This window comes from Lissotriton helveticus, chromosome 10 (assembly GCF_964261635.1).
Source record: "Lissotriton helveticus chromosome 10, aLisHel1.1, whole genome shotgun sequence".
Classification (NCBI taxonomy): Eukaryota; Metazoa; Chordata; class Amphibia; order Caudata; family Salamandridae; genus Lissotriton; species Lissotriton helveticus.
The window spans coordinates 277,523,543-277,543,653 of NC_136071.1; the positions used below are offsets into that span (position 1 = coordinate 277,523,543).

Below are 20,111 nucleotides of genomic sequence, written 5' to 3' on the forward strand. Positions count from 1 at the left end.
TCAGACCAGTGCCTGACTTTGAGAGCAGCGCTGCTCTTCCTTAAAGGGGCAGAAAATGGCCGCGAGCCGGAAGTGCAGCCAGATCTGCCTTCTGTATTGTCAAAGAGCGTCTGCGTCACGTTCGCTGATTCGCAGACTACGATTAATCATAACCTGTCCAGAAGTCTAAAAGACTTGCCAAGCCATTAAGGCCCTCATTACGAGCATCCTCTGCATTCCGATGGGACCGGCAACAGCAGCTTCTGGCCCCAGCGGAATGATGAGATGTATTTGTGGTGTTTCTTGTGGCAGGGAGTCGAGCTCTATGTGTGAAATACCCGAGACTCAATGTAGGTGTGATAAAGGCCGCTTTATTGGAAGCAGGTGCATCCTATACAATAACATCCTTGGCCTGCGCCGCACAATCTAAACCTCATAAATATGTAATTTCCTGACTCACCCCCACCCCCTCCCCTAACTGATTCCCATAATCCACAAACAGTAACAATTAGCATAACGTCAATTTGCCTCTCCACCTGGCTAAATACTTTCTTGTGCTTGACCTACCCCCGATAATCCAAACAGTTCTCCTACTCTTCCCCCATATATTAGGAAGAACCGCCCCTACATGCAGAATGCACCCCACACCTGCTCCAGCGACATGCGAAACCCCCCACCCAATCATAAAACCCCCTTGCACCAGCCTCCAACAAAACAACGCCCAAAATTCCCCGGCAACCCCAAACTCCCCTGAAAAAGGGCTCCCCCGAAAAGGGAAATACCTGCCCTTGGGGCCCCCCCCTTTAACATGACCCAGGGAGGGTGGAAGGGGAAAAATTGTCCATCCGCCACCCCCGCCCGCCGGCCGAGACACCACACTTAAAATGGTGTCTCTGCCGCGTGCCCGGCCGGCTAACAAAACCCAGCCCACAAGGAGCCCAACCAAGCCCCGCCCCCAGCCCAAAAGCTACTAGAACACCTAAAACCCGTCCCCGGGCGGCGCCAGCTCCACCCCCCCCTTTCCCCGGCCCCAAATTCCCCCGTGCGGGGCAGGCCTCCCTTTGGTCGGCCGCCCCCCCAGGACCCCCATTGGGGCCCATTGGGGAAAGGGAGGGGGGGAAGGAAAGCACCGACCCGAGACTCAATGTAGGTGTGATAAAGGCCGCTTTATTGGAAGCAGGTGCATCCTATACAATAACATCCTTGGCCTGCGCCGCACAATCTAAACCTCATAAATATGTAATTTCCTGACTCACCCCCACCCCCTCCCCTAACTGATTCCCACAATCCACAAACAGTAACAATTAGCATAACGTCAATTTGCCTCTCCACCTGGCTAAATACTTTCTTGTGCTTGACCTACCCCCCGATAATCCAAACAGTTCTCCTACTCTTCCCCCATATATTAGGAAGAACCGCCACTCGAGGGACGTGCTAACGGTCCTCGACCCCCCCCTAGGACTCCTCATCGCTTAAACCCGGGACGTGCCGCATGAACCAGCCGGCAGGACCACACCCCTAACCATATGGCGTGCCGCGGACCCCCCTTCGAACACAGTGCTGTCAGGTCAATGCCTTTGTACCGCCGGCAGGTCCTCCCCCCTAACCATAGGGCCATGTCCTCCGTCCCAATGTATAGGGCCATGCCCTCCGTCACCACGTATAGGGCCATGCCCTCCGTCACCATGTACAGGGCCATGCCCTCCGTCACCCATGTATAGGGCCATGCCCTCCGTCACCAATGTATAGGGCCATGCCCTCCGTCACCAGCGTATAGGGCCATGCCCTCCGTCACCAACGTATAGGGCCATGCCCTCTGTCACCAACGTAGAGGGCCATGCCCTCCATTCCTAATTCATAGGGCCATGCCCTCGTCACCAATGCATAGGGCCATGCCCTCGTCACCAACGCATAGGGCCATGCCCTCATCACCAATGCCTAGGGCCATGCCCTCCGTCACCAATGCATAGGGCCCTGCCCTCCATCACTAAATGTATAGGGCCATGCCCTCCATCACTAAATGTATAGGGCCATGCCCTCAGTCAACGTCACCCCCGGGGCGTGCTTCCAGGTCGCGGAATCGAGCTCCCTACGAAGTATGACCGCACTGAACCGGGGCCGTGCCCTCTCTCTGGCGCCCAGGGCCCCCCCCTGTCAACACAAGGCCTGGGAAGCCGCCCAGCACCTGCAGGCAGTCCGCCTAAGCCGGCCGTCCCACCAGAGAGAAGCCCTCCGGATGGTGCGTCCCACACCGGGGCCCGTCCGCCAGGAAAAAACCCCTGCCGCAGTGCCCCCAACACCCCCGTCACCTACCATACCCCGCCGCCCCCACATGGCTGCGTCACCGTTCCGCGTCAGACCCCACCGCGCGTTGCGACCCCCCTGTCCTCCGGCGGGCGTGCTCCCTGCCATGGAGTCGAGCTCACTACGGAGAATGACCACACCGACATGGGACCGTGCGTCCTCTCTGGCGCCCAGGGAGAAGTCCTCCACACAGTGCGTCCCCCCCCCAGAGCCTGTCCACCAGGAAAAAGCCCACTACAGAGAACGTACCTCTCACCCACGCACGACCCCCAAACGCCCTTGATATGCCCGTGGCCTAACCGAGACGCTTTCCCTGTCCACGCCTAACGCCCGTACCGTCCGCTCCAACCCCCCCAAACCTGCACCTAGGCCGACACCCCAAAAGTAGTCAGCACCTAAAAAACGCCCCATGTTCACCATAACGGCAAGAAAGGATCGAGTACGCTCTGCCAAAACCCCCCCCGACCCTGCGAGATGGGTAGACTCCACCCTCTTCAGAACCCCAGGTCACCGACAAAGCTGCACCGGAGCCGGAATGAGGCCCGAACGACTCCCCTATAAATGCCCCCCGTGTCCCTACATACAACTCCAGTCCCCCCCCAGACCTTCACCCAGGCCGCCCCAAGCAACGTGTAGTCCTCCAAGACGCCATAGCCCTCCCAGACACTCTAGAGAAACCTACCCCTGCACTTGGCTCCCCCGTATAAATACCAATATGTGCTCAGCTTAACCGGTATTTTGCTGCTACTGGTATTGGCTCCACTTATAGTATACCAGTAACATCACACCTACAACAAGCCATGACTATTGGCTTTGTCAAAGGTTGTTAGTTGGATAATATAAATATCCCCATGCATACATAACACCATGGCTTCGTTGTACATACTATTGAAAATGCTTTGGTTCTTGTGCGAGTGGTTGTGGCGTAATGGCTAGAGAGCTACCAACTGTGGAGCTCAGGAAGCAGGTTGGAGTCTCAGCATCAGCGCAAGGTACAGTGTTCCTGATCAATTCAATTAATCGCCAGAGCCTACCATAATTAAATAAATATGTCTTTGTTGATGCCCAGGGAAGGCACTTCGAGTTCCACCCTACATAACTGCAAGCAAATAAAAGTGACGTCCAAACAGTGTACTGCTGCAGGGGTAAGATTTCTTTCCATTCAGAGTGCGAGGCCGAAAGTGCCGAGCCCGACAGGGACCCGTCTCGGTACCTGCTTTGGGCTTGCGCGTGATTTAACTGTGCGTGACCGCGGCGAAACGCAGAAATCACAGGGACGCGGCAGAAAACACAGCCCGCTGTCAGGGCCGAAACACAGACATGGCGTGGCCACCCCACTTTTGCACCCTTGCGGCCCGCCCATAATGTCAGAGACGATAACAGCGCTAAAAACACTAGCACACTGGTAATGGGGTATAGCTTCCATATGGACCCCAATCGACGGATTCAATTCTATAATAAACGCGTCCTCAGATTTTTTATTTTTTATTTATTTCTTTATTTCTTTATGTATTTATTTAGTTTGATTTCTACATCTCCGCCCTAATCCTTCTGCATGTCGCCATGGATTATACACCGACCTGAAGCAGTGGTAAGTGCAGTGTTAGCGATCCGAAAAGCCACATGCTGGAAGGAAGCAATAATCCGGCCCCTTCTGCAATTCCACAACTGTTGGTTGTATCTGCCTTTCAAATGTTTGAGCTGTGCTCAGAAAGAAAAGCGCTCGTCGTTTAGTCTACAGAAGGTGCACAGAGAAATGGAATAAAACTGAGTTTTCAATATCCTGAACTGTTCGGTCGTGCTGTACTGCCGCCTTTCTTCTGCCAAGGTAACTCAGATCGTATACGCAACCGTCGACCTGAAATGCGGTCGAGCCGGGTGAAAAAGTCTTTAACAAAAAGACTATTTCCGTGAAGAAAAAGGTTCCTCGGAGGCATGTATCAGTACGCCTCAACTACACCTCGCAGGCGATGCATAGCCGGAGTCGTGGTTAGTCTTTCAACGCGCCCCCCGGCAGGCATCATCAGGACAGTGGCACGCGCCACGCTAGGCTGTGACCGTGCCCAAGAGTGCGAAACGTGTGCCCGTGGCAGCGGAGCGCCGCTCTTCTACCTCTGGCACGTGGCCGGCACACCCCGCACCCACAGAGCGGGCTGACAGCCCAGCGGCACTTCACGCACTGCCACCTATTTGCCCACCATGCGCTGTAGGAATCTGCACATGCGCTGTAGTAACGCACATGTCAGCAAACCCTCCCCCCCCCTGTCACGGGTGGCAAACCTCCCCCCCGTAACGCCCATTCCTCCCGTCTCTTCCCGCCCCCCATCCCCCTACACCACCAAGAAGTCCATACCCCCCGCGTACACTCCTAAAATTGTCCACCCCCCCAAGAAGTATTTATTTATGTATTAATTTACTTATGCCTTTCTATATAGCGCGGACTCCACCCGAAGGCGCCAGAGCGCCTCACAACAGGAACAGAAATGAAACATAATGAGAAACATTACAAAAGAATACATTACACAGCATACGTCACGTTACATAAGGTAATAGTGACAATTGTGAGCAGACAAAATACCTGAGGCAGTAAATATTGTGAGCAACCAAAAGTCCATGAGGTAGGAAAGATAACAGTGACAATTGTGAGCAAACAAAATACACGAGGTAGTAAAATTTTCGAGCAACCAAAATTACATGAGGTAGTAAAAGTGCCCAAGAGGAAAAGGACAAGCGTGCAGTTACAAGAGAAAACAAAGTATAATTTTAGGTATAATACTGCAATAAGTGCTAGACACTCAGGCACAAAAACAAGCGTCTCTACTCCCTCACAACAGGAACAGAAATGAAACATAATGAGAAACATTACAAAAGAACCTATTACACAGCATACGTCACGTCACATAAGGTAATAGTGACAATTGTGAGCAAACAAAATACATGAGGCAGTAAATATTGTGAGCAACCAAAAGTCCATGAGGTAGTAAAGAGAACAGCGCCAATTGTGAGCAAACAAAATACACGAGGTAGTAAAATTTTCGAGCAACCAAAATTACATGAGGTAGTAAAAAATGCCCAAGAAGAAAAAGTGACAAGCGTGCAGTTACACGAGAAAACAAAGTATAATTTTAGGTATAATACTGCAATAAGTGCTAGACACTCAGGCACCAGAACAAGCGTCTCTACTCCCCTGCCCCAAAACGAAAACCCCGGCAGCCGTAGGGACCCTTCGGGTAGGGGCAGCTGGGACTCACCTAGTCCCACGTGGGAGCTCGACCGCCCGCACCAGGCAGAGCCGGCCCATCCGCTCGGCCGCGTGGAGCCGCATGCTGCTCTCCCGAGCTCCACCTACATCCAGCGATGTGTCCAGCATACCTCCTGCCTCGGCGAACGTCCCATTGTATCTCCACACAATCAGTAGGTCCATCCTTCCGCATGCTATCCACTCGTGCCGTTCGTGACAATGGGTGATTTGAGAAAAAATTGTCCATCCGCCACCCCCGCCCGCCCGCCGAGACACCACACTTAAAATGGTGTCTCTGCCACGTGCCCGGCCGGCTAACAAAACCCAGCCCACAAGGAGCCCAACCAAGCCCCGCCCCCAGCCCAAAAGCTACTAGAACACCTAAAACCCGTCCCCGGGCGGCGCCAGCTCCACCCCCCCCCTTTCCCCGGCCCCAAATTCCCCCGGGCGGGGCAGGCCTCCCTTTGGTCGGCCGCCCCCCCCAGGACCCCCATTCTGGAGGAGATTAGGAATTACGGGGGAGTGGGATTCCTAATTAATGATACTCAGTAATTCCTCATTTCTAAAGATACACTCAGGTTCCACCTCCTAAAGGCTTGGACTTGCACCGCCACCACCTCCAAAGTTACGGGTACCCTGGGGCCGTTTTACATACAGGGTGCACGCACTTGGCCTTTTTGCGCCATTTCTTACCTAAAACAGGTGCGCCACGTGCAAACAGGGAAAGTGCGCCTTTCTATTTTGAATGCGCTACCCCTAGGGCAGCAGCGAAGTTGTGCTGCCCTGGGGGCAGCACATTCAAGTGAAACTATGGAACTGCTTTGAAGCAGCCGCTCCGTGTTTCACTGTGACGACGGCAACCCGCCTGCACTTTTAAGAGGGAAGAGTGATCCCCTTGCAGGTGGGCGCGGTGAGTGTCTGGGCCGGGCATGTGACCCTCTTTACCCCCTCCAGAGGGCTACTATCAGGGGTCGTACTGGCAATGCACCACCTTTTTGCCGCACACTGTCAGTGAGCCTTCTGACAGCTTATTTACCTCTGCATCTGCATCCATAATACTGCGCTGGTGCAGAGGTAAAGAGGTTTCCTCATTTGCATGGGGCCAACCCCATACAAATGAGGAAAACCTTCTTGAGATAGCACTACCGCTACATGTGCACCCGCACTATCAGTATTACAGACGGGGCCGCACAAGTATCTGTAGCCCCTTCTGTAATATCAAAGTGCCCCGGAGGTGCACAAAGCGGGCACAAACACCTGTTGTGCCCTGGGGCACTTCTGTAATATGGCCCCTATTATCTGTCCCTTTGGGTGGGGGAAAATCCAAGCCATTTTCCGCGCCACTCGTAAAGAGGGCTTAATGAGGTAGACACGAAGATTGTGATGCAAAAAAAAGGAAGCCGAACAATCCCATATCCATGAGAAGTTCATCTAGTCCAGGTTTTTTACCCTTTGCATTCTGGTACTTGCAGTCCTGATTTTTATCATGGTATATGAAGGTCTTCATCCCAAGATGGCAAGGCAAATACTTTGACTAGGTGTCCTACTCATGCATGGACACTTAAAAGCTCTTAAAGAACTTAGCCTCCAGGCCTCTCCTTTTTTTACATACTGGGTACAACATGGTGGGACAGTCCTGGCTTATCTCTCACATTGTGGTCTTTGCAGGTATTGCTTTTATTAATAAAATCATAACTTGCATTTAATTTGCTTTTCACAGGGTACTTCTGCCATTTATAAGAGCTGTATATAACTAGTGTTACTATTACCACATTCTTCTGGATGCAGACTGGTCATATGCAGATCCTAGTATGAGGCTTAATGAGAGTACAGTTCACTGAGCCGTCAAGTTGGGTAATATAAAAATGCAGGACTACTGGTTTTTGAAAGGACAGTGTCCACTTCCAACAGTGGCCATTCAACTTGAGGGCTTTATAAAGCTTTTTCTGCAAGATGAGGGCAGTGCTGAAACTGTGACTCAAAGAGGAGACAGTAAGCACCATGCGGGACACCTCCACTTCTACTGTTGACAGTACGAAGTGACAGCCTCATGACAGAAAGCAAATCCCCGGACGAGGTGGGTCACTCATGCTCACATGGAACTTCTGTCTTTCTCTTTCTTGCTGTCAGTCGGTTCTTAATTTGTGCAGGTGGGCTGCAGGTGTGGACCCCAGCCCTCAATTGTGTGATTGAGTGGAGCAGGATTGACAAGTAAGAGAGAGAAAAGCAGAAAAGGGAACAAGGAGGGAGGGGAACAAAGAAAAAACATTGACAAAGGTAGAGAGCAGGGATGAAAAGGAATCTGCAGCAACACGGTATGGAGGTGAGATGTGCATGGTGGAAGAGGTAAGAGCTGCAGTCAAGAAAAGGCAGCTTTGGTATTCGGCAACACAGGCTTTCAACAGCGTGGGGGGAGGGGGGGGTGTTCCCAAGAAAAAAGGCGAGCCCCTACACTTTCTTTATTTTTTTCTTTACAAATAAAGAACTGTGTGTGATCAAATCAGACGGGGGTCAACGTAAATACAAAGGATTCAACCTCATTATGCCACAATCTCTTGTTGAATTCTTAGTCACAATTTTATTTCCTTGGGATAGCTTGAAGCCTTATCCACATTTCACAGTAGCTGAGAAGAAGATAGACAAAGCTTTAAAAAATACAAACCATGTGTAACCTTGTGCCGTTTCATGTGTTAACCTTATCCTAGCATGCATATCATAATGTCGCATAACATATCATACCATACCATAACATAACATAGCATAACACACCATAACATCAGGGGTGGACCTTGACAAGGCCCAACAACTTGCAGCCTAGGCGAACCACGCAAGGCAGGTTTATCCTAGGGCCATTTTATGAAATAACTTTACTGTAGCAGGAATATCCCAACATAGCATAATGTAACATAATACACCACACAACATTACATCAGAGGTGAGCCAGTCCTTAATTTGAGCCGGTGGTTGCTGGTGGGGCCATCTGCACTTATTTTTGGGTTCATGCACTATTTTTTCTGCAAGTGATGGAAATACAAACAAAGAAGAAAGATAGAAGAAGAGAAAGACGACAAAACCGTCATGAAAGGAAAAAACAGCAACTGTTCGAGTGAGAGGGAGGGACAGGGAGTGTCTGTGTGGGTTAAAGATGCATGAGGTGGATTCAAAGAGTGAGAGGGAGGGACAGGGAGTGACTGTTGTGGATTAAAGATGCATGAGGTGGATTCAAGACTATGCAGCGTTGGTGTCCCATGCACCGATGTTTAATTGACTGGCAGCGTGTTTCAGAGCAGAGCTTTGGATTAGCTCATAGCAACTGGCACTCTAGGCAAACCATGGGCGCTATGTTTACCTTAGTCTAGTGCCATTTTATGAATTATCTTTACCGTGGCATGAATAACAGAGCATAACGTTACATAACATAACATCACAACAGAGATGGCCCTAGACTAGCTTCCAGCAACTAGCTCCTTAGTGCGAACCATGCAAGTATATTTGCCGTAGTGCCATTTGTTTGTGAACTGACCTTACCGTAAGAGGCACATCATAATATTGCATAACGCGGAACATAACATAAGCGAGATAACATGACAGGAGGGTGTTTAATAGTTCCAACCAATGGCACTCTAGGCAAACTATACAAGCGTCCCCTACCATTTTTTCCTTTTTTTTTTTAAATTGTATTTTTATCCTCAATATGACACTCCACTTAAGTGCTAAGTGACCACGTAGTTCAAGTCACGTACCAGTTTTACATAACCTAAAGTGTAAAGCACCATAAAAATGTAAAGGCATAGTGTTGAACAGCACAAGACCTAAAACACAAGCATAAGCGCACTATAGCATTACATACGTCATTATTATACACGACACGGTTCATGGCATGTTCCCTAGTGGGAGAAGGGTGGGGATTTGAGGGCAGTGATGTGCAGAGCGACTCTCCCCAATAAACACGCAGACATGTCGTCTTTAAAACCAGAATGTAAAGCCCAGCAACATACTTGGAACTTGCGGTGACATCTCAGAGACGAATAATCCCGTGCTTTCTGTTTCTGGGTCGATTTGGCATCGTTCTCACCGGGATCAACCAAAAATCCTCCACGCATACTAGCCTCGGCTGGCCATACCCACTGCAGACCAGTTTAGAGGCGCCAGCACAGGCGACGAGCCAGGGGCACTCGCAGAAGCGAAGAGATATTTTGGTTTCTTCCGACTTCCCACACCCAGCCCCGGCTCCGCACGAGCCTGCTGTCCATATCACAGAGGACTTGGCGCGGGAAGGCTGCCTCTGAGAAGCGGCCTCGATGCAAGGTCAGGGACTTCGGAAGTCTGACTCACAAACTCGCAAACTGAGAATTACTCCCAGTTCTCATCTGTTCTTCAGATCTGTCCCTTAAACTCCTGCCGGGCCCAGTGTGCCAGAATAAACCAAAGTTACTGCTTGTTCACAGTATGATTAAAAAAAACATGCAATCAGGAAATAGTTCTGCAAATGTTTCAAAAATCGTGCAGTCAACTTTTAAGCCACATATAAATCCCGGCGGGTCCACTCAGCCTCTCATCCTTTCTGAGGTCGATAAAATGTGCACCATTGAGTTGGGTAACAATAAACATCTGTTATTAAGCGCCAAGATGCCCCTTTGGGGGGCAGGTGGGTGAACGTGCGCTTTACAAATACACGTTATGTTATATTACATAATCTGCATACATTTAATTTAACTGAATGTATCAATTATGACACAAAATGTATGTAGATGTATTGTAGTTAAATTGCAAATCCGATAAAACAATACAATTAATGTAAACATACTTTAATCGTGTATTACTTTCTCGCACGTCTTCCTCGTCACCATACTAAGAACTTGAGCGCTTCCTATGCGAACAGCAGAATTTTCGCAGCCAAAGTAAAATTAAACAAGCATTGGTAAATGCATTAGGTTGTGCCTTTGTGATTAATAATAAGCTGTTTTTTGTTGTAAGTTGTAGCTTGGTGAATAGTTGTGCAATGTAAGCTGCTGAAACTTAAATACCGTTTGCCGGTGTTTACTGCCTCTTCAGTTGTTTGTAACTGACGTTTTTTATGTTCAGTGCATCTGTGATTACCTTTTTCAAATAAAGAATTGTAGAGGAGGGTGAGTGTGTTGAATGAGACAGAAGAAGAATATTGGGAGATTAGCATATTCTTCCCAAAACCTACACTTCACAGCACACATTTCCTACACAACCTGTCAGTTCCTCCTAAAGCCAGGTGGGTGAGGAATCTTCCTTGGACGCAAATTTGCTATACTCGTTCTTTGTGTGATTCTTGGATTTTTCACAATCCCTATAACTTAATTGAGGTAATTCAGTCGCGGCCCGTGCAGGTAAGAGATGTGGGGCCGGATGTGGGGGGATTCAACAGACGACCACGAGGGAAAATTGGACAAATAATGAATTTTCCCTCATCGGCGTCTGCTGAAATCACCCCACCCCGCCCCACCGCTCTTACCTGCACTGGCCGCGGCTAGTAAAACTGATGGCAGCTGCCCCACTCTGAAAACTGTTCCACCACCAATAGATGGAGCTGTATGTGAACTGGCCTTACGAGAAGTGAATGAGATGAAAACGTTAGTATTAAATTCAACGGAGTGGTCTCTGCTTCCACTATTTATAAGGGGCCCATACCCGTGGTAAGGTCCTGAAGCGCTACGATTTGATCAGGTTTCTGGGCGTCCCTCCGGGTGTATAGCTGGAAGAGTGTTGTTTGTAGTACGGCCTATATGGGCTGTGTTGGACATAATGTGTGAGGTTTGAACAACCTATTAGATGAATGGTATAGTGAGAAGTATTTTGGTGTTGTTTGTAAGTGGGCAGTATGCTTGACTTATACTGCCTTGGTTTGCAATGTTTAACTGTGTGAAGAGAAAATTTAAAAAAAGATCATTGCACTTTTTTTTAATTAATCAGTTGAATTAACAGATGCCTCTTTGCCGCTCATCTCCCAAGCCTGCATTTTCCGTTTAAAAGCCCTCCCGTGAATTAGTCGAATTGAGCTTTAACAAGACTACAATTCCCAAAAATCTCCTGTCTCCCACAGGGATGAGGCAGAAATAGCCACCTTCGTCTCTCGGAATGCGCGCGCCGCCATGCCATGACACTGGCAGTCCCAGCGCACACCACTGCGATCTGAGGCTTCGCAGCACACGTCAAAACGTGGCACATAGTTGCCCCTATTGCGTAAAATTCATAAAGCGCCTGTACCTTTAAGGAGTATTGGGAGATATATGTAAATAATTACTGCTATTACTTGTGAAAAATGCACTATATAGTCTAGTGTCTCAAAGTACTCAAAAGGCACAGTCAAGCACCTCTAAGCAGTTATAATATCAAAGGTAAGCTCCTTTGGTACTCAGACACAGGAGCCTCAAAATACCAATAATGGCAGTGAAGCGTGCATGTGTTTGGGACAGTGAAGGAAGCTTTCAACACTTTGTAAGACAGATACAAGTGCACTCAGGAGAGTAAAGTTAAGCACTACTGGGCACTCTGAAAGTAGGTTAGGCGTCTCAATGTACGCATAAAAAGCAGATAGACAACCATGCACAAGCAAACCAGTGTGCTTCGAATGGCTAGGAATGGCAAAACAAGCACCTTTTAATGCACAAAACTACTAACTGAAGAACCTTCAGGCACTCTGATAATAGGAGTCAAGTGCCTCGAGAAAGAACTAGACCAAAAGCTGTAACTGTAAGGCACTCTGAATAGAAAAGCCAAATCTCTAGAAAATCAGAGGCCAGGCACCTCTAATGACGGCAGAGTCAGGCACTTATAGGCATTCTAAAGGCCAGCAACAGTCCCAAGCACACCAAAGATGAGCTTGAACTACACTACAGATCCTAAAATGAAAGAATGACACAACAGAAACCTTGATTTGCTGGTATCGTGCAGCCCTGTCTAAATGTAAAATTACAGCACAGTATGTGCACTAAATATTACACTCCTTGCTCTACAAAATTTGGAACAGCTGTATGCAGCACCTTCTGACGCCCGTGTAAAGTATATTTTGTAGCTGACAGCTTCTCCTCGCTTATCGCTCGTTGCATTACAATGATGCACTCTGCTTCATATATTCTGTGATGCAATAGTGCATGCTTGCTGTCTAAAATAAACCACAGACTTTAAAAAACAGAAAGTGTGAGTTGTGTTTGCTTTGTTGGGGAAGATGAAGTGTGAGTGTGCATATAGACGCATCGGGAGCTAAAGGCTCGAGCAGAGGGTAGGTAGAGATTGAGAACTGCTTCAATATAATCAATGTTTTTAAGACATGTTCCACAGCAGCATTCATGGCCAGCTTTAAAGGTGTTGGCACCCAGTGTGACAATCATTTTTGGTGCCCCTCCGCCCCTGATCTCTCCATAGCTCCTCTCTCACATACATTTCATTTGATGTAAAGCACTGGTAAAGGCTGACTTTACTAATAAGAATATATATCTACCCAACAAACACTTTTCAGCAGCAATAGGAATAGATAATGGAAGACTGGGTGAAAAAAACATAAAGTCCTAACTTATTTTATTCAGTTTGCATGCAGCTCTTTGATGACAGTTCGTAACAGTCACTGTTCTATAGCAGGGATGTATCTTATGAACTGCTGTAACAAAAGGATCTCTGTGACAAAAGCAGTAATCCAGTCAGTTATCCACATAAAATACAGATCTGTGATCTGCACGACACGCATTCGTTTACAGCAGGCATATTAAACCTCTGTGCTACTTTATGGCAAGTCAAAACGTCCCCTAGACTATACTCTGATCTCTTTCTCTAGCAGGAACATTAATCACAAGAGTTAACTTGACATTTTTGCTGCCTGAAAACTGGACACACATAAGTCTCCTGCAGGTGTTTATAAATTGTAAGTAATTACTAAACACAACACCCCACTCTTAGGTCAGCACCCAGTGCAGCCGCACCAGTCGCATGCCCCTAAAGCCGGCCCTGGCAGCATTAGCAGCTGTGCAACATGGCTTAAAGTCAAGAAAGAAAAAAAATCCTCTCAGCATTACAGACCAGGGGAAAGCAGTACAATTGAAGGTCTTGTAAAGTGCTTCCCATGCGAAAGCAGCATGAGGGAGGCGTCGCATGTCTGCTGTGACGGATGACAACTGCCTGTTTAGTAGTAAAATATAGCAATATTAGGTGTTTAGAGGGAAATATAAGAAAATGTAAACAGCAAACGCTATGCAGCATTAACCAAAAGAAAAAAAGTTTGAACTACCAACGCAGATGGGAATGAGTTGTTAGGCCATGGGAAACTGATAAGGGAGACACAAAAGGAAGAGCAGGCTACAACCAATAGAAACAGAGGAAAGAAAACTGGCAGGCATATGGACCAATAAAAAGTGAAGGCGGGATGTGAGTCCATTTGACGATATATTAAAAACAATAGATTTCACAAGCACAGTGCAAGCAATGTGCAGCCAAAAACTAAAAACCAACACACTCCCACTGCACTGCATTAGATGCATATACATTCACGCCTTCCAATAAAAATGGGGGGCGTGGCCAATAGGCAATGGAGCCAGATGAGCTCTGAGCAAGCTCCCATTCGAGTCCATGAACCAGCACACTAATCCTGCCTCAGAGCCCCTTCTGCGCTTTACTTCCACAAAGGTGCATGTGAGAAGTTGGCCTGATAGGTGATGTTTCAAATTCTGGACCACCGGTTATCAGACCAAACAATCCCTTATGGTGTCTGGTTGTAAGTCAACCTTATTAGACAAGCTATCCTAGGGGTAGCATGGACTAAGCAGCCTAAAGGCTTAACTTAAGAGGTCGTGTTAAGCGAGCTGTTTTACCACATACAATCCTGTAATATCAAATGAAAGGACACCACACAAGTATATATTATAAAAATATATGTATTTATTACTAAAAACAATCCCCAGTATTCTTTATGAATAAAGGGGCACAAGCGTTAAATCAAAAGCACAGTTTAAACATATAAAGTTGCACAAATATGGATGAGGGCGGGGGCCACTCAAACCATATACTAAACAAGTGGTATAAGAGATACCAATCGAACAGTGGTTAGGCCTAGGGCCTAGGGAATCGCTGGGAGCAGTCGGGACAAGCAATGCTGAAGTCGGGAAAAGCCCGCGGGATTCGGGTGCAGTGCAGAAAGCGCACTCATGCACCAATGTTAACCAATGGTGCGTAAAAGTTGTAAAGTTAAAGTTTAAGGACACTTCCGCTGAACCTAGAGGAACAAAACTTAAGACACAGACCCTAGAGATGTGTACCAGTGTGGGAACACTGGTGGAGCAAAGTTACCTCACCCACAGGACGCGGGTGCACAGGGTCGAAGTTGAGTCGGGTTTCGTCACGCAGGCTCTTGGTGCTTGAAGCTGAAAGGGCTGCAGGCGGGGTGAAAGAGAAGTGTCCGGTGGAGTCCAAGGGTGGACTCAAGTCGAAAAGTACCTGAAAGCAGAGGGGACAGAGTCTGGGTCACTCAGCAGTGACCAGGGTGGAACCAGGACGGAACCAGGCAATGTCGGGCGCAATCAGGTGGTCGTTGAGGAGCTTCTCTCCGCTGTCACGTGGGCTCTGGGGCATCTACGATGTCCAGGAGCAGGTCACGATCTGTCCCACGCAGGTTCTCGCCGTCGGCGCTGTCGGCTTCAAGATTGGAGCAAACAACACTTGGCAAAAGCAATCCACGCGGAACCGGGAGATTGCTTCTCACTCGAACCAGGAGGGTCAGAGTGGGGGCTCCTTTTCAGGGGAGCTGGTGCAAATCTGGAGCAACCAGAATCGCAGGTTGAATTTCAAGTTTCGTCGGCACAGGGGCCACAAGCCGGCTGGCAAGTGACCGGGCCAACGTGTTGAGCCAAAAGAAGCAGAAGGGCCCCACGCAGCACTCGTCGAGTGTGGAGGGCTGAACTTCGGTGCAAGTGTGGCTCAGGGTTGGGGCTTCTCAAACCCCGGTGTACAGCTTCGAGGGTCACTCGTGGGCTGCACGGTCAGCGTCTCGTGGTCTTTCCAAGATGGCGTGCCCCACGCTTCCGGTCGCCTCCACGGGTCTCAGCTCTGCAGGGACTGTGGATCGGGCTGTTAGAAGGCAGGCAAGCTTGATCTCGTTGATCTCTGTCGCTCGAGTTCCGGCGGGAACTGCGACAAAGCAGATGTCGATGGCTGGATGGTGCCTGTTTGCACAGGGTGGTCACTCCTTGACCACAAGGGAGATTCTTCGGGCTTCTACGTCGAGTAGGATGGCGAAGGGTCCAGAGTTTCGTTTCTTATGTTTCATCAGGATAATCTGAAGTGCATTGGCACTGCTCCCACTCTTATTCGAATCTGGGGGGCTGGATTACCTGCTAGGTCCCCTCCTATGGGTGGGACCCAGGAAGGGGGTGGATACACCCCTTTCCTTTGATCCAGGCCACCCTGGCACGAGGGCTGGAGTGCCCCAGAACCGGTTTGGCCGGATTATGCAAGGGGCAGCCTTGTGCTCCCCATGCAGTGTCTGGTTTCTTTCAAACCTCCCTGCTACAATCCACTATCTCCTGTCTGGGGGGGGTGTAACACCTCCCTGAGACAGGAAACCCTTTGTCCAGGCCCCATTTGGCTGAGTTTCGGTCAGCTTCAGGGGGTCAGACTCGTTTCTGTGGCAGAGGCATCCATTTTGTGGATCCAAGGTCCTTTTAGAAATTAACCGCATTTAAGTAAAGTAACATGTCTTACCCCTCTAGAGGGGTGGAATGCTATCCCCGTCACCAGAACTGGCGAGGGGATAGTATTCCAAATCGTATGACACCTTACACGACATGTTTTGATAAAGCCAAACCAAAGTTGCTATATAACCGCGAGGATTATAAGGCACTTAAGAGTATATGGTATGGCATTATCCTGAAACGGCTTAGGGAGTTGTTCCCGACAGCTGCAGACAGGCTCAGCTCTTGCTAGAGCTCCATCTCACATTAAACCACGCACTCTGCCTCCAGGATTGATGAGGCCTTCCATAGGAGTGGCTCACAGGTTAATATGTGTCCAGATATAGGTTTAGATATAGGTATACTATATCTAAGTAAGGGGTGATTACACCACCTTACCCCAGCTGAGTGATCAGCCAGTTGTGTCAATTTAAGAACCAGCCAGGGGTGGCAAAAGATATGCTGCAGCCCCTGGTAGGCCTTGGTGGCCCCTATGCCCTGGGCACCTATAGTGCCTTATACAGGGGCTGACAAGGAGTCCATTTCCAATTGTGGTATGTGCCTATAGCACATGTATCATTAATTTAGTGAGAGAACAGCAGGCTGGGGGTCTGATCAGCAGGCCCACAGCCTCAGTAGTCGAAAACCAGTGAAGCAAAAAGTAAAAATTTGGGGTGACCATAGGATAGCAGACCCTACTCTCCTACACAACCCCCCCCAAACGCAGGGACATTAAACTAACCTTGACCAGATAAGTCTTCATGTTCTAAGTGGAAGTACCTGGGGAGACCATCTGCATTACCATGGTCAGTCCCTGGGCGGTGCTCCACTGTAAAGTCCATCCCCTGTAGGGAAATGGACCACCTGAGCAGTTTGGGATTTTCACCCTTCATCTGATTGAGCCATAAGAGGGGCTTATGGTCTGTCTGAACTAGGAAGTGAGTTCCAAAGAAGTAGGACCTCCACTTCTTCAGGGCCCAAACCACAGCAAAGGCCTCCCTCTCAATGGCTGACCAACATTTCTCTCTGGGGGTCAGCCTTCTGCTAATAAAAGCAATGGGCTGGTCTTGACCATCTTGATTAAGTTGTGAAAGCACAGCTCCCACCCCTAACTCAGAAGCATCTGTCTGTACAATGAACTGTTTGGAGTAGTCAGGACTCTTCAGGATAGGTGTAGAGCACATGGCCTTCTTCAGGTCATCAAATGCCTTTTGACAGCTAACTGTCCACTGAACCTTTTTTGGCATCTTCTTGGATGTCAAGTCATTTAACCACTTGGATGCTAAGGCATGTTCATGGGGTCTATGTAATTTCCATTGAAACCAATGGAAACTCCATGACGAGCTGGGCTCGTCATGAGCGTCGAAGGGGTTAATGGTGTCACAATGGACCCATAGTTTTTCACAAACTTTCTGTAATACCCAGTCAGGCCCAAGAAGGCTCTGACTTGTGTCTGGGTAACTGGAGGAGCCCAGTCCTGTATGGTCTGGATTTTGCTCTCCAGTGGTTGAACCTGACCCCCACCTACTAGGTGGCCCAGGTACACAACCTTACTCTGCCCTATCTGGCACTTAGTAGCCTTGATAGTTAGGCCTGCCTTTTGCAGAGCCTCCAAAACCTTCTTCAGATGGATCAGGTGATCCTCCCAGGTGGAGCTAAAGACAGCAATATCGTCTAGATATGCTGCACAAAAGTCATCCAGCCCAGCAAGGACTTGATTCACCAACCTTTGGAAGGTGGCAGGGGCATTCTTCAAACCAAAGGGCATCACCACAAACTGATAATGCCCACTGGGGGTAGAGAATGCTGTCTTGGCTTTTGACTCCTCAGCTAGTCTGATTTGCCAGTAGCCAGCTGTCAAATCAAATGTGCTCAGAAACTTGGCAGAAGCCAATCTGTCAATGAGCTCATCTGCTCTTGGAATGGGATGTGCATCTGTCCTAGTGACAGCATTGAGACCTCTGTAGTCCACACAAAACCTCATTTCTCTCTTTCCATCTTGGGTATGAGGTTTTGGCACAAGGACTACTGGGCTGGCCCATGGGCTCTCTGATGGCTCAATCACTCCAAGCTCCAACATCTTTTGCACCTCAGCCTTGATGCAATCCCTGACATGATCAAGTTGCCTGTAGATCTTATTCTTGACAGGCAGACTGTCACCAGTGTCCACCTCATGGGTGCACCAGTTAGTCTGGCTGGGTGTGAGTGAAAACAAATGCCTGTGGGCCTGCAAAACTTGTCTGCAGTCCATCTGTTGCTGGTCAGTGAGGCTGCCTGCCAAGGCTACTCCATCAACTGAACCATCATCAGGGTTCTGAGAAAGCAGGTCTGGGAGAGGGTCACTCTCTTCCTCCTGTTCCCCATCTGTGGCCAAGAGCAAGCTCATGTCCTCCCTGTCTACAAATGCTTTCAAACGATTCACATGGATCACCCTGTGAGGGCTCCTAGGGGTTCCCAAGTCAACCAGATAGGTGACTTCTCCCTTTTTCTCAATGATAGGATAGGGTCCACTCCACTTGTCCTGGAGTGCTGCCGGGGCCACTGGCTCCAACACCCACACCTTCTGTCCTGGCTGGAACTCTACCAGAACAGCCTTTTGGTCATGCCAAGCTTTTTGTAATTCTTGGCTGGCCTCCAGGTTTTTGGATGCTCTCTCCATGTATTCAGCCATCCTGGAGCGGAGACCAAGTACCAAGTCCACAATGTCTAGTTTGGGCTTTTTGAGAGGTAACTCCCATCCTTCCTTCACCAAACACAGTGGGCCCCTCACAGGGTGGCCAAACAAAAGTTCAAAAGGGCTGTTGCCAACCCCCTTCTGTGGGACCTCTCTGTAAGCAAAGAGCAAGCAGGGTAAAAGAATGTCCCATTTCCGCCTAAGCTTCTCTGGTAATCCTTTGTTGAATCTCTCCACAAGCCCATTGCACTGTGGGTGATAGGGTGTGGTAAACTTGTAGTTCACTCCACACTCCTTCCACATTGCTTTTAAATAGCTAGACATGAAGTTAGTACCTCTGTCTGACAAAACCTCCTTTGGAAAGCCCACTCTTGAGAAAACTGCAATGAGGGCTTTTGCCACCACAGGTGCTGTGGTGGTCCTCAGGGGAATAGCTTCTGGATACCTGGTGGCATGATCCACTACCACCAGTATAAATCTGTTCCCAGATGCTGTTTGAGGATCCATGGGACCCATAATATCTATTCCAACTCTCTCAAAGGGTACCCCTACCACAGGTAGTGGTATGAGGGGGGCCTTTGTTGTGCCACCTGACTTACCACTGGCTTGGCAAGTGACACAGGAGCGACAAAACTCCTTGACATTTTCTGACATATGAGGCCAGTGAAAGTGTGAAACAAGCCTGTCCCACGTCTTGTTCTGGCCTAATTGTCCTGCAAGGGGAATATCATGGGCCAAGGTAAGAAGGAAACCCCTAAACTTCAAAGGTATGACAAACCTCCTGGTTGTACCAGGCTTGGGGTCTCTAGCCTCTGAATAAAGGAGTCCATCATCCCAATACACAGTATGGGTACCTTGGGCATCCCCAGCAGCCTCAGCAGCAGCCTGCTGTCTGAGGGGTTCAAGGGAAGGGCAATCTAATTGAGACTGCCTCAGGTCTGCCCTTGAGGGTCCCCCTGTCTCCAGAAACTCAACCTGGTCAGGTTCAAGCTCCTCAGAGACAGTCTCCTCTTGGACTGCAGAATCAGTTTCCTGTGAAACCTGATCCTCAACCTGGGGCAAGGTGGAAGGCTCAGCCTTTCCTCTCTTGCTCCTCCTCTTGGGTTGTGGTTGGTCTATTGTTCCAAGATCCACCACTGGTTCAGGAAGGCACTTCTTAGCCTGAGTCCTTGTTACTGCAAGGACATGTGCTGAAATCCCTAGCATTTCTGCATGAGTCCTGTACTCC

At 48.9% G+C, this 20,111-nt stretch overlaps 1 protein-coding gene across 2 annotated transcripts in view; it reads right to left on the minus strand.

The window, feature by feature from the left end:
- GJC2 (gap junction protein gamma 2) overlaps positions 1-20,111 on the minus strand; it is a 643,979-nt gene that overhangs the window by 360,750 nt on the left and 263,118 nt on the right. The window contains exon 1 of one of the 2 annotated variants that reach the window (XM_078665301.1): positions 9,523-9,965. The exons of the other annotated variant lie outside the window; for it this stretch is intronic. The gene's annotated coding sequence lies outside the window, so the exon portion shown is untranslated. Of the gene's footprint in view, positions 1-9,522; positions 9,966-20,111 lie in introns of those variants that run through there. 2 annotated transcript variants of the gene reach the window in all.